This window comes from Mesoplodon bidens (assembly GCF_964165515.1).
Source record: "Mesoplodon bidens genome assembly, chromosome: 17".
In the NCBI taxonomy this organism is placed as follows: Eukaryota; Metazoa; Chordata; class Mammalia; order Artiodactyla; family Ziphiidae; genus Mesoplodon; species Mesoplodon bidens.
The window spans coordinates 7,543,919-7,555,997 of record NC_138174.1 but is presented as its reverse complement, the minus strand read 5'-3'; the positions used below and the strand labels follow the sequence as shown (position 1 = coordinate 7,555,997).

General features: G+C 45.0%; 1 long non-coding RNA gene across 1 annotated transcript; it reads right to left on the bottom strand.

Annotated features, from left to right (window-relative positions):
- Positions 1-5,460: 5,460 nt before the first annotated feature.
- On the bottom strand, positions 5,461-11,287 carry LOC308605009. The gene is made up of 3 exons (XR_014013588.1): positions 11,090-11,287; positions 7,307-7,404; positions 5,461-5,485 (listed from the first exon to the last, which is right to left on the bottom strand). It is a non-coding gene; the product is annotated as an uncharacterized lncRNA (long non-coding RNA).
- Between the last annotated feature and the right edge of the window lie 792 nt (positions 11,288-12,079).

Below are 12,079 nucleotides of genomic sequence, written 5' to 3'. Positions count from 1 at the left end.
CGTTTAACTCGAGAGGCCCCAACCAAGAGAGGCAAACGTCTGGGAACTTGCGCTTTCCCCAAATGGGAGAGCCTTGTAGCAGATTATGTTTCCCAAAGGATGCAAACCCGGGCTAGAGCAACAGGCCCCAGTGAGACGTCAGCATCCAGCATCAGGCCGGTTTCACCCACTCGCCTGAGGAACTCTCTTCCATTACCAGAGAGCAATGCTCAGCACAAATCATGGCCCTTCCTGGACTCTTGGCAACGGTCAAAACTTTGATGCATCCCTGCTCCCCAAAGGTAGCTAGCTATTAAATGGTTTAGTGTGTCTCTTTCAAGATCTTCTTGTACAAATACACAAATATGTACGTGTATATATATTATACTACACATAGAGATTTCCCCTAAATCCTACTGGAATAGCACTGAACGTATGGATTAATTTTAAGAAAATTTACATCTTATAGTATTTTAAATCTTCCCATTTACATACAAACCTCAACTTGTACGATCAAGTCAAACATGAAACTCCCAAGAAAGAAAGACAGAATTAGAATAAGGCATTATATCCGCAACAACCGTGTCTTCGATGGTTTTCATAAGGAATTCTCACCTGCCTTTTAAAATACCGTTATGAAATATTTCAAACACAAAAATCAGTTAAAATAATGACAACCTACAGAACGGGAGAAAATATTTGCAAATCATATATCTGATAAAGGGTTAACATCCAGAATGTATAAGGAACTCGTACAACTCAACAACAACAACAACAAAAAGTAACACATTTAAAAAGGGGACAAAGGACTTGAAGAGACAGTTCTCCCAAGAAGATATACAAATGGCCAAAATACATCTGAAAAGATGCTCAACATCATTAATTATCAGAGAAATGCAAATAAAAATCGCAGTGAGGTATTACCTCACACTCATTAGGATGGTCACTATCAAAAGAACAAAAGATAACAAGTATTTGCCGAGATGTAAAGAAACTGAACTCCTGTGCATTGTTGGTGGGAATGTAAAATGGCACAGCTATTATGGAAAACAGTAAGGAGCTTCCACAAAAAATTAAAAATAGAATTACTGTATACCCAGCAATCCCATTCCTGGGTATATATCCAAAAGAATTCAAAGCAGGGTCTCAAAGAGATATTTCCACACGCATTGCAAATTATTCATTGCAGCATTATTCACAACAACCAAGAGGTGGAAGCAACCCAAATATCCATTGACAGATGAATGGATAAAGAAAATGTGGTCTAGACAGATATATATTCACATGTACATACATATATACATATTATATACATATAATGCAGCCTTAAAAAAGAAGGAAATTCTGACATATGCTACAACATGGATGAATCTTGAGGACATTATGCTAAGTGAAATAAGCCAGTCACAGAAGGACAAATACTGTTATGATTCCACTCATATGAAGAGTCGGAAGCAAATTCATATAAACAGAAAGCAGAGTGGTGGTTGCCAGGGGCTGGGAGGACGGGGAATAAAGAGTTGCTGTTTAATGTCTATAGAGTTTCTGTTTTGCAAGATGAAAAAGTTCTGGAAATCTTCACACAACAATGAGAATATACTTAACACTACTGAACTGTATACTTAGAAATGGTTCAGATGGTAAATTTTTTATGTGCTTTTCTCCACAGTAAAAAAAAAACAACAAAAATCTGTGTACCCACCCTGGAACAGTATCAAATCCTAAGACTTCACTATACCTCCTTCAGTTTTTTTCCAGGAACAAAAGGTGGCAGACAATGGGAGAGGCTTTTGTCTCCATGACCCTACTCTCCTGTTTCCCTCTTCAGAGGTATCTGCTTCCCTGAATTTGGTTTTTATCATTCCTATGCATGTCTCATATCATGACCACATGTACATGTATCCATAAATAATACATAGCATTGCTTTGTCTATTGACTACTTTTATAGAAATGGTAACATACTGTACCTATCCTTTGTGCAACATCACATTTGAAAATTTATACACACTGGTAAGTAAAGACCCAATTCATTATTAGAACTGCTATATAGTATTGCAATGTTTAAATATACCATGTTTATTTATCCACCATCCTTTTGATGAAGTTGAGTCATTTCAAATGCTTCACTATTATGACAACTCAACAACAACAAAAAACAAACAACCCAATTGAAAAATGGACACAGGGTCTGAATAGACATTTTTCCAAAGCAGGCATATAGATGGCCAACAGGCACATAAAAAGATGTCCAACATCGCTAATTATCAGGGAAATGTAAATCAAAACCACAGTGAGATATCACCTCACACCTGTTAGAATGACTGTTATCAAAAAGACAAGGAATAACAAATGCTGGAGAGGGTGTGGAGAAAAGGGAATCCTCGTGCACTGTTGGTGGGAATGTAAACTGGTGCAGCCACTGTGGAAAACACTATGGAGATTTCTCAAAAAATTAAAAATAGAACTACCATGTGATCCAGATATTCCACTTCTGAGTATTTATTCAAAGAACATGGAAACACTGATTTGAAAAGATACATGCACCCCTATGTTCATTACTGCATTATTCACAATAGCCAAGTTATGGAAACAACCTAAGTGTCCACTGATGGACGAAAGGATAAAGAAGATTTGAGGTATATATATATACACATATATATATGTGTGTATACACACACACACACACACACACACACACATATACAATACAGTGGAATACTACTCGGCCAAGAAAAAGAAATCCTGCCATTTGTGATAATACAGATGGACCTTGATGGCATAATACTAAGTGAAATAAGTCAGATGGAGAAGATAAATACCTTATAATTTCTCATATGTGGATTCCACTCATATGTAGAATCTAAAAAAAATGAAATAAAATAAAAATAAACTCATAGATAGAGAATAGATTTGGGGTTACCAGGGGGGAAAGGGGTTATGGGGTGGGAAAATGGTTGAAGGGGACCAAGTGCATGGTGATGGATGGTAACTAGACTTGTCCTGTTATCACTCTGAAGTGTACATAGATGTTGAACTGTAATGCTGTACACCTAGGACTTATAAAAATATTTGAATAAAAATAAACAAAATATTTCACTACTGTGAACAATACTGGATCAAATCATCTCATACATATCCTTGTTTACGTATATCTCAAGGTGAAACCCGTGCATTGGAGGGAATGAATGTCTCCAATGTCAGCAGGATACTGACAAATCGTTCTCCAGGGCATGTGTTCTGATTTCCATCCACAGCAAATGAAAGTGAGGGCCAAATGCTCCAACCCACACCAACTGAGTTTGTCAGGCTTCCTCAATTCTGCCAATCTGCTGGGTGTGAAATAACATCTCATTATGATTCTATGTTTCCCAGGTTATTAGAAGAGTTTAGTGTCTTCTCATGAGTTTACTGACAATATGGATTTCCTCTCCATTAATGTTTTGCCTGTTTTTCTGTTTTGTTGTTTGTCTTCCGCTAATTGGTAGGCATTCTTTATGAATTCTGGATACTAAGGCTTTGCTGGTTACGTGCATTGCAAATTCTTCACTCAGTCTATGGTTTTGTCTTTTAAATTTATTTTTTGCTTATTCGTTTAACAAAAGTTTTACTACATTTTACATATAATCAAATACATCAACCCTTTATTTCACGTTTACAGTTATTATGTTGTGTTTATGAAATCATTTCTTACCCCAAGGACATTGTTTTGCCTTCTTTGGGGAACAGAGTAATGATTCAGTAAATATTTGCTGAATGAATGAATTATTTCTAGTTTGTGGGTCTCCAGAAAATTGCACAAATCCAATTTTTATTTTGTATAAGCCCCATGCTCATATAAGCAATTTTTTATTGCAAAATTGGACTTAAATGTAAAAGGGGGTGCTACCATTTGTCCTAATTAGGCCAAGGTGAAGCATGCCTTTTGTAACACACCAGCGAGAATAACTATTATTCTTCACGAAAGATTCAGCTGAGAAACAGGATTTTTAAATATAGCAATATTTAGATTAGAAAGCAGAAAGTAAGCCTTGTTAGTGAGGGCTACAGCAATAGAACAGAGCATCTAGAACAGTCTACAGCATCAAACGTTTTATTGAGCATCTGTTATGTAAGGAGAGTTGTAGAACTTCTTTCTTCAAAAACTCAATCATGGGGCTCCCCTGGGCACAGTGGTTAAGAATCGGCCTGCCAATGCAGGGGACACGGGTTCGAGCCCTGGCCTAGGAAGATCCCACATGCCGCGGAGCAACTAAGCCTGTGCACCACAACTACTGAGCCTGTGCTCTAGAGCCCGCGAGCCACAGCTACCGAGCCCGCATGCTGCAACTCCTGAAGCCCGCATGCCTAGAGCCCCTGCTCCGCAACGAGAGAAGCCACCGCAATGAGAAGCCCGCACACCGCATCGAAGAGCAGCCCCCGCTACCCGCAACTAGAGAAAGCCCGCGCGCAGCAACGAAGACCCAACGCAGCCAAAAATAAAAATAAATAAATAAATAAATTTTTAAAAAATAAAAAAAGTCACCTAAAATCTCAGATACCAGTTCTTTTTAAATTTATTTTATTTATTTATTTATTTTTGGCTGCGTTGGGTCCCCACTGCTGTGCGCGGGCTTTCTCAAGTTGAGGCAAGCAGGGGCTACTCTTCATTGTGGTACGCGGGCCTCTCATGGCGGTGGCCTCTCTTGTTGCGGAGCACAGGCTCCAGGCACGTGGGCTTCAGCAGCTGTGGCTCACGGGCCCAGCAGCTGTGGCTCGCGGACTCTAGAGCACAGGCTCAGTAGTTGTGGCACATGGGCTTAGTTTCTCCGTGGCATGTGGGATCTTCCCGGACCAGGGCTTGAACCCGTGTCCCCTGCACTGGCAGGCAGACTCTTAACCACTGCGCCACCAGGGAAACCCAGATACCAGTTCTTCAATGAAAGCATATTTATTACTGAAGAGTCGCACAGTGTAAAATTCCCCTTAGGAGTGGTCTCCGTGTCCCTCAGACACTTTTTCTCAGGCGGGTAAAAGAGCTGGAGAAGGGAGAGCAGCGCGACGGGTACACCATGCTTGACAGAGACCCATGTGTGCAGACACGGGACTGCCCTGAGTTACCACCTCACACACTGGCACTCCTCTGCCCCCAGACAGAGAAGATCGGCGGAGACTAACCACCTACCACCCTCTACCTGCAATTTCGGGAAACTGCTTCTGCTGCCTTTCATTGCTGGCCCCTTAAAAGGACAGCTTGCTGCAGATGCTTGAGAAACTAGTGGAAAGGGGGAAGGAAGAAAATTATAATCACCACTCAGAGATAAGCATAAGCACGACTCATGTGTACACCCACCCACACACACACACACACACAATTTGTGCTCATACCACGTATTTAATGTGAGAGGCTGTGTGGGTCAAGGTTACAAGCCTAGCTGCTGGAGCCTGACGCTAGGTGTGGAGCCCGGCCGTACACTCACAAGCTCTGTAACCTGAACAGATGCTCCGTCTCTGCTCCCATTCCCCCACCTGCAAAATTAGAACAAGAGTAATATTGATAGTATCTGCCCCACAGGCTTGTTATGGGCTTAAATGAAACGTTATGTATAAAGTGTGCAATAATACGGGACACACAGAAAGAAGATGCAGCTCTGAGTTATCATGATGACACAGTTCTCCATCTGACCTTTTAACTTAACATTTCATCATAACCCTGTTGTCAAATATTCTTTGAAAATACTATTTTTAGAATTATAGTGTTCTGTAGCCTACCTTTTTTTACTTAACACTTTACCCTGACTGTATGTTTTAAAATATTATTCTTGATGTCTATATTTTAATACTCTATTTTCTAAATATACCACAATTTATCATTTTCCCCTGTTGCTGGATATTTAAGTTGTTTCCTATTTATCACTATTATAAATAATACTGTGATGATATACTTAAAACTTGGGCCACATCCCTGGTCCCTTTCTTAGGATAGATTTCTAACATCGAATTTCTAGAATGAACATCATTCAATGTTCATGTTACCAAACTGCTATCCAGAAATAACAGGCCAAGTTTACCCTCATCAGTCCTGTGTGCAATGGCCTGTAACTATGCCATTGATAGAATTTTAGTAGTATCTCTTTTTCTTCTTTGCTATTTGAGAAGAGGAAACTTTTTACTTCATTTCATTTTGATTTTGATAACTCGTGAGGTTAAACTTTTATGATTATATTGGTTGTGGGTATTTCTTCTTTTGGGAATCTTCTGTTCATGTCCCCACTTTTGTTTGTCTGATTTTTTTTAGTTGAGTTGTAAAGAGGTATTTTTCCATATTAATTGATAGATGCACTTTATATATTAGGAATTTAATTTTTCCATCACACTTTATTTTTTCCCAGTTTCCTTTATGGTTTATGTTTTACTTTACTCATCTATTCAGTATGGAGTTACTGAGTGCCTGCTGTGTGCTGAGCACTGTGGTAGGTGCTGGGGATTCAGCAGGGAGCAAAGCTGACTAAAATCTCTGTCCCTGGAGGGCCTACATGTTAGTGGGAGCTTTTAGTTGAGGGTGTCATTTCAGTGGACACAATCATCTAGTTCCTGGAATGACCTATAATTGAGAAGGACCTATAATTACTTAAACATAATTGGTCCATTAATGCCATCTTCCTTTCAGAAAAGCACTGTACCCACATGAATATGGAGCAAGAGAGACCCAAGAGCTCAGCCTAACAGAGAAAATTTGATAATATTTTCAGACAAGTATGACTAAAAAGACACCCTTAGACTTTCAGCTGGGACTCAAGCACACTCAGTGGTTATTTCTTTTTCTCCCTTCCACACAAGTGCCTCTTAAAATCTTACAGCCAGACTTTCCTGGTGGCGCAGTGATTAAGAATCCGCCTGCCAATGCAGGGAACAGAGGTTCGAGCCCTGGTCCGGGAAGATCCCACATGCCACGGAGGAACTGAGCCCACGTGCCACAACTACTGAGCCCGCGTGCTGCAACTACTGAAGCCCGCCTGCTTAGAGCTCGTGCTCTGCAATAAGAGAAGCCACCACAATGAGAAGCCCACGCACCGCAATGAAGAGTAGCCCCCGCTCGCTGCAACTAGAGAAAGCCCGCACGCAGCAACAAAGACCCAACGCAGCCAAAAATAAATAAATAATAAATAAATAAGTTTATTAAAATTTTTTTTTTGCAACCACTTGTATACCTCACAATCTGGGGCTCGAGAGATGGGGGTGTCCAGGTGGGGTTGATGAGAAGAGGGAAGTTTGGGGTCTTACCTCAGGCTACTATACCAAAGTACCATAAACTGGGTGACTCATAGATAACAGAAATTTATTTCTCACAGTTCTGGAGGCTGGAAGTCCAACATCAGGGTGCCAGCAGGGTCAGGCTTCGGTGAGAACCTCTTCCGTGTTGCAGACTGCTGACCTCGTGTTCTGTCCTAATGTGGAGGAAAAACATGGAGCTAGCTCTCCAGCCTCTTCTTAAAAGGTCACTAATCCCATGCCCTTGATGTCCCTACCCAAATACCTCCCAAAGGCCCCACCTCCAAACATCATCACATTGGCGAACAGATTTCAACATGTGAATTTTGAGGGGATACGAACATTCAGTCCATAACAGGTCCCATAAGTAGAGAAGACTGCGCCAGGAATGACTTTATGGAATGACGGATGCAACAGCCAGTTTCACAAGAGATTCCTTTCCCTCAGTGGGGAAAGGATTGGGACCTGCAATAGGAGCCAAACTACCTCTTCAGCAAGCTGTGTGCACATGTGACTCAAGGACCAGATGAGTGGCCACCCTCCAAAGCTTCAGCACTTGGAAACAACTCCAGGGAAGGGGACTTGAATTCAGGAAGGGAATCCTGAATTGACAGAGATTGCGTTTAGGGCAGCAGCAGAACAGGAAATCGAAACAGAAGTTGAATGGAGTGATAGAAAGATAAGGTTCTATTTCTTATACATCTGAAAGACATCACTGTGTTTTTAAGAGGAATCACAGAAGAAAGAGAAAGAGAAAGAGAGATGTCATCATTTAAACACTTAAATTAGAATTTCCCACAATCCTGGGAATTCCCTGGCAGCCTGGTGATTAGGACTCTGCTCTTCTACTGCAGGGGGGACGGGTTCGATCCCTGATTGGGGAACTAAGATCCTGCAGTCCACATGGCCAAAAAAAAAAAAAGAATTTCCCACAGTCCTTAAGAAGAAACTGAAAATGCAAATGAAAAATTCCATTAAATTAGTATAAGTTTAAGCTAACTTTTTTTTTTTTTTTTTTTTTTTTGCGGTACGCGGGCCTCTCACTGTTGTGGCCTCTCCCATTGTGGAGCACAGGCTCCGGACGCGCAGGCTCAGCAGCCATGGCTCACGGGCCCAGCTGCTCTGCGGCATGTGGGATCCTCCCGGACCGGGCAGGAACCCGTGTCCCCTGCATGGGCAGGCAGACTCTCAACCACTGCACCACCAGGGAAGCCCTAAGCTAACTTTTAAAGGTGCAGTTTGGAAAACCTCATCTGTTCCAGGAATTCCAAGGTGGAGGTCATCAATTCCTTCTTCACCTGTTGGCCACTCATAAGCACCACATGCGTAAATAACTCCACAGAACCAGATTAAACATAACTGACTCCAAAAGTTGCCCAGCACAGACGGGCAAGAACCTCCTGACAACAGGATCTCTAGATAGTCCTACTCAGAAGATTCCTCCTTCATCCCCTCTCCGTACGTGGCACAGGCTCATCTCTGCAGCTCCACTTAGCTCTTTCCCTCCCCCCCTTTATCAGAAGCTGGCCTCCATCACTCTCAGCTTTCTCCTCAGTGAAGCACAGCTGGCTCTTGCTAGGAGGAAGCAAGAAGGGTCGGAGAACCCAGATCCAAAAGAAATTTCAAAAAATATGCTCAACATCAGTAATCACTAGGGAAATGCAAATCAAAACCATAATGAGGTAACACTTCACACGCATCAGGATGGCTGTTACAGACAAGAAGGAAGGAAGGAAGGGAGGGAGGGAGGGAAGGGAGGAGGGAGGGAGGGGGAGAGAGGGAGGGAGGGAGGGAGAGAGGGAGGGAGGGGAGGGAGGGAGGGGGAGAGAGGGAGAGAGGGAGGGAGGGGAGGGAGGGAGGGGGAGAGAGGGAGGGAGGGAGGGAGAGAGGGAGGGAGGGGAGGGAGGGAGGGGGAGAGGGGGAGAGAGGGAGGGAGGGAGGGAGGGAGAGAGGGAGGGAGAGAAGGAGGGGAGGGAGGGGGAGAGGGGGAGAGAGGGAGGGAGGGAGGGAGGGAGAGAAGGAGGGGAGGGAGGGAGAGAGGGAGGGAGGGGAGGGAGGGAGGGAGAGAAGGAGGGGAGGGAGGGAGGGAGAGAGGGAGGGAGGGGAGGGAGGGAGGGGGAGAGGGGGAGAGAGGGAGAGAGGGAGGGAGGGAGGGAGGGAGAGAGGGAGGGAGGGGAGGGAGGGAGGGAGAGAAGGAGGGGAGGGAGGGAGAGAGGGAGGGAGGGGAGGGAGGGAGGGAGAAAAGGAGGGGAGGGAGGGAGGGAGAGAGGGAGGGAGGGGAGGGAGGGAGGGAGAGAGGGAGGGAGGGGAGGGAGGGAGGGAGAGAGGGGGAGAGAGGGAGGGAGGGAGGGAGGGAGAGAAGGAGGGGAGGGAGGAGGGAGAGAGGGAGGGAGGGGGAGGGAGGGAGGGAGGAAGGACAGAAGTAAAGAGGGAAGAAAGGAAGGGGGAAAGAAAATAGCAAGTGTTGGCAGGATGTGGAGAAATAGAAACCTTTGCACACTGTTGGTGGGAATGTGAAACAGTGCAGCTGCTGCGGAAAATGGTATGAAAAATTAAAAACAGAATTACCATATGATTCATCAGTTGTATTTCTGGATATGTACCCAAAAGAACTGAGAGTAAGGTCTCAAAGAGATATTTACACATCCATATTCACTGCAGCATTATTCACAATAACCAAAATGTGGAAGCAACCCAAGTGTCCATCAACTGATAAAGGGGTAAAGACAATGTGGTGCATACACACAATGGAATATGATTCAGCCTTAAAAAGGGATGCAATTCTGACACATGCAACAATGTGGATGAACTCTGAAGACATGCTAAGTGAAACAAGATAGGACAAGTACTGTACAATTTCACTACATGAGGTCCCGAGAGTCGTCAAGCTCATAGAGACAGAAGGTAGAATGGTGGTTGCCAGGTCGGGGGGATGGGGTGGATGTGGAAGGGAGAAGGTAATGTGTAATGGATGCAGAGTTTCAGGTTGGGATGATGAAAACGTTTTGGAGATGGATGGTGGTGACGGCTGCACAGCAGTGTGAATGTACTTAATGACACCGAACTGTGCGCTTAAAAAAAAACGGTTAAAATGATGAGAAAAGAACTAGGAGGAAGGAGACAGGAAGGGGTGAGGGAAGGAGGAGGAGGTGGAGGAGGGTCCCTCACAGGTAAGTTGAACGGAAACAGGGAACACACAGGACTGGATTTAGCACGTGGAGAGCTGGAGTGAATTTCCTATTCTGTGGGCGGAGAAGACAAGGGGAGCGACGCTCAAGAGATCTGGCTTCGCAAAAGTAAAATGAAAGCCAGGAAGTTCTAAGGGTGTGGCACTAATGCTAAGGCTCCCAGTCCCCACCTTTGGGGAGACGGGTCATCCCAGATCTCAAAGGCCTCAGTGTAGAAGTCAGGGAACGCGAAGGGGTGGAGCCTGCAGAGGCCATTTCAAAGTTAAAGGCACATCTTAACTGCCACTCCCTCCATAGGGCTCTTCTGATGTCCCAAACCGGGCATTCTCAACGCTGGCCCTATCCTCGCCAAGGGGGCAAAAATTGTCTCTTAGAGGTGAAAAAATCTTATTCTTTCTATGCACCTAGCACAGAAGGGCACAAGGCAAATTCACACATACGCGGTGTATCTATGGTATCAAAATTTTATGGTGGGGGGGTTGGTGAATAAGGGGGGAAATATCCAAAGGAGAGGGAGAGGGGCAATAACACAACCACGCAAAGGCTGAGAACCACTGCCCTAAAGCTGGGGGGCTCCGGGATGTGGCTCCGTCCTCCAGGTCCACACAGCCCTCTGGGCTTCTCACACAGCTCGAGCGCGTGTAGTCCGGCAGGAGAGCACGCGCGACCTCACCCCTTCCAGCTTCCGCGGCCGGGCACCCAGACGGCCGGGTCGTCGTCACGCTCACTGTCACGGCGCGCGGCCGCCCGGGAGAACCGCTCCAGCGCGCACGGGGCAGGGGAGTGTCCCCCCCACCCCGGGCCCCCGGGCCCCCGGGCCCCCGGAGCCGCGACACGCTCCGGCCCCGAGGAGCCCCGCGGCTCCACCCGAGCCTCCGCCCGCAGCCCGGCTCCTCCTCGGCGCGCTCCTCCGAGGTGCCAGCGCGGCTACGCCCAGGGCGGCGAGAGAGCCGCCGCAGCCGCGGAAATCTGTACACACCGCAGCGCAGCTCCAGTAGCCCCGTCTCTGTGGCGCAATCGGTTAGCGCGTTCGGCTGTTAACCGAAAGGTTGGTGGTTCGAGCCCACCCAGGGACGAAGGAGCTTGTTTTCCTCTACAGGGATTCATTTTAAAACTACAATTCCGAGATTTTTAATCAAATAGGAGTACGACACTGCTACGTTTCTAGGACAGAGGAAGACAAAGTCCTCTTAATAGTATTCGGTGCCCAACGCAGTGAATCCAAGAGCGGCACAGCTGCTGAACTGGGAGCCCATGGATAGCTAATTCTAGTCCTACCGAATATCTGGGCGAAATGTGCATATATGCTTCAGGAGACCTGCCCAACATTGTTCATCAACAGCAGACATTGTTATGGCAAAAACAAACAAACAAAAAACACTCAATTGCCCATTGACAGGTGAATGAATAAATACCATTGGTTTCTCTCAGAAAATTTGATACCACCAAAAAGCAAATGTAGTTATTCAATTTTACCATATCTGTGGCCAAAAGCATTTGAGAAGCAAATGCAGATGCGAACATGCAAGAGGAGACATCTCAGAGTTCAAAGTATGTGGAGGCACCGTTATACCAAGAAACTATTTGCTGAATTAAGCTGTGTTACAGCTTTTGGATCAAGGACTTGAATCTAGGCAAAGCCTTAACGTTTTCTTTAGATTGC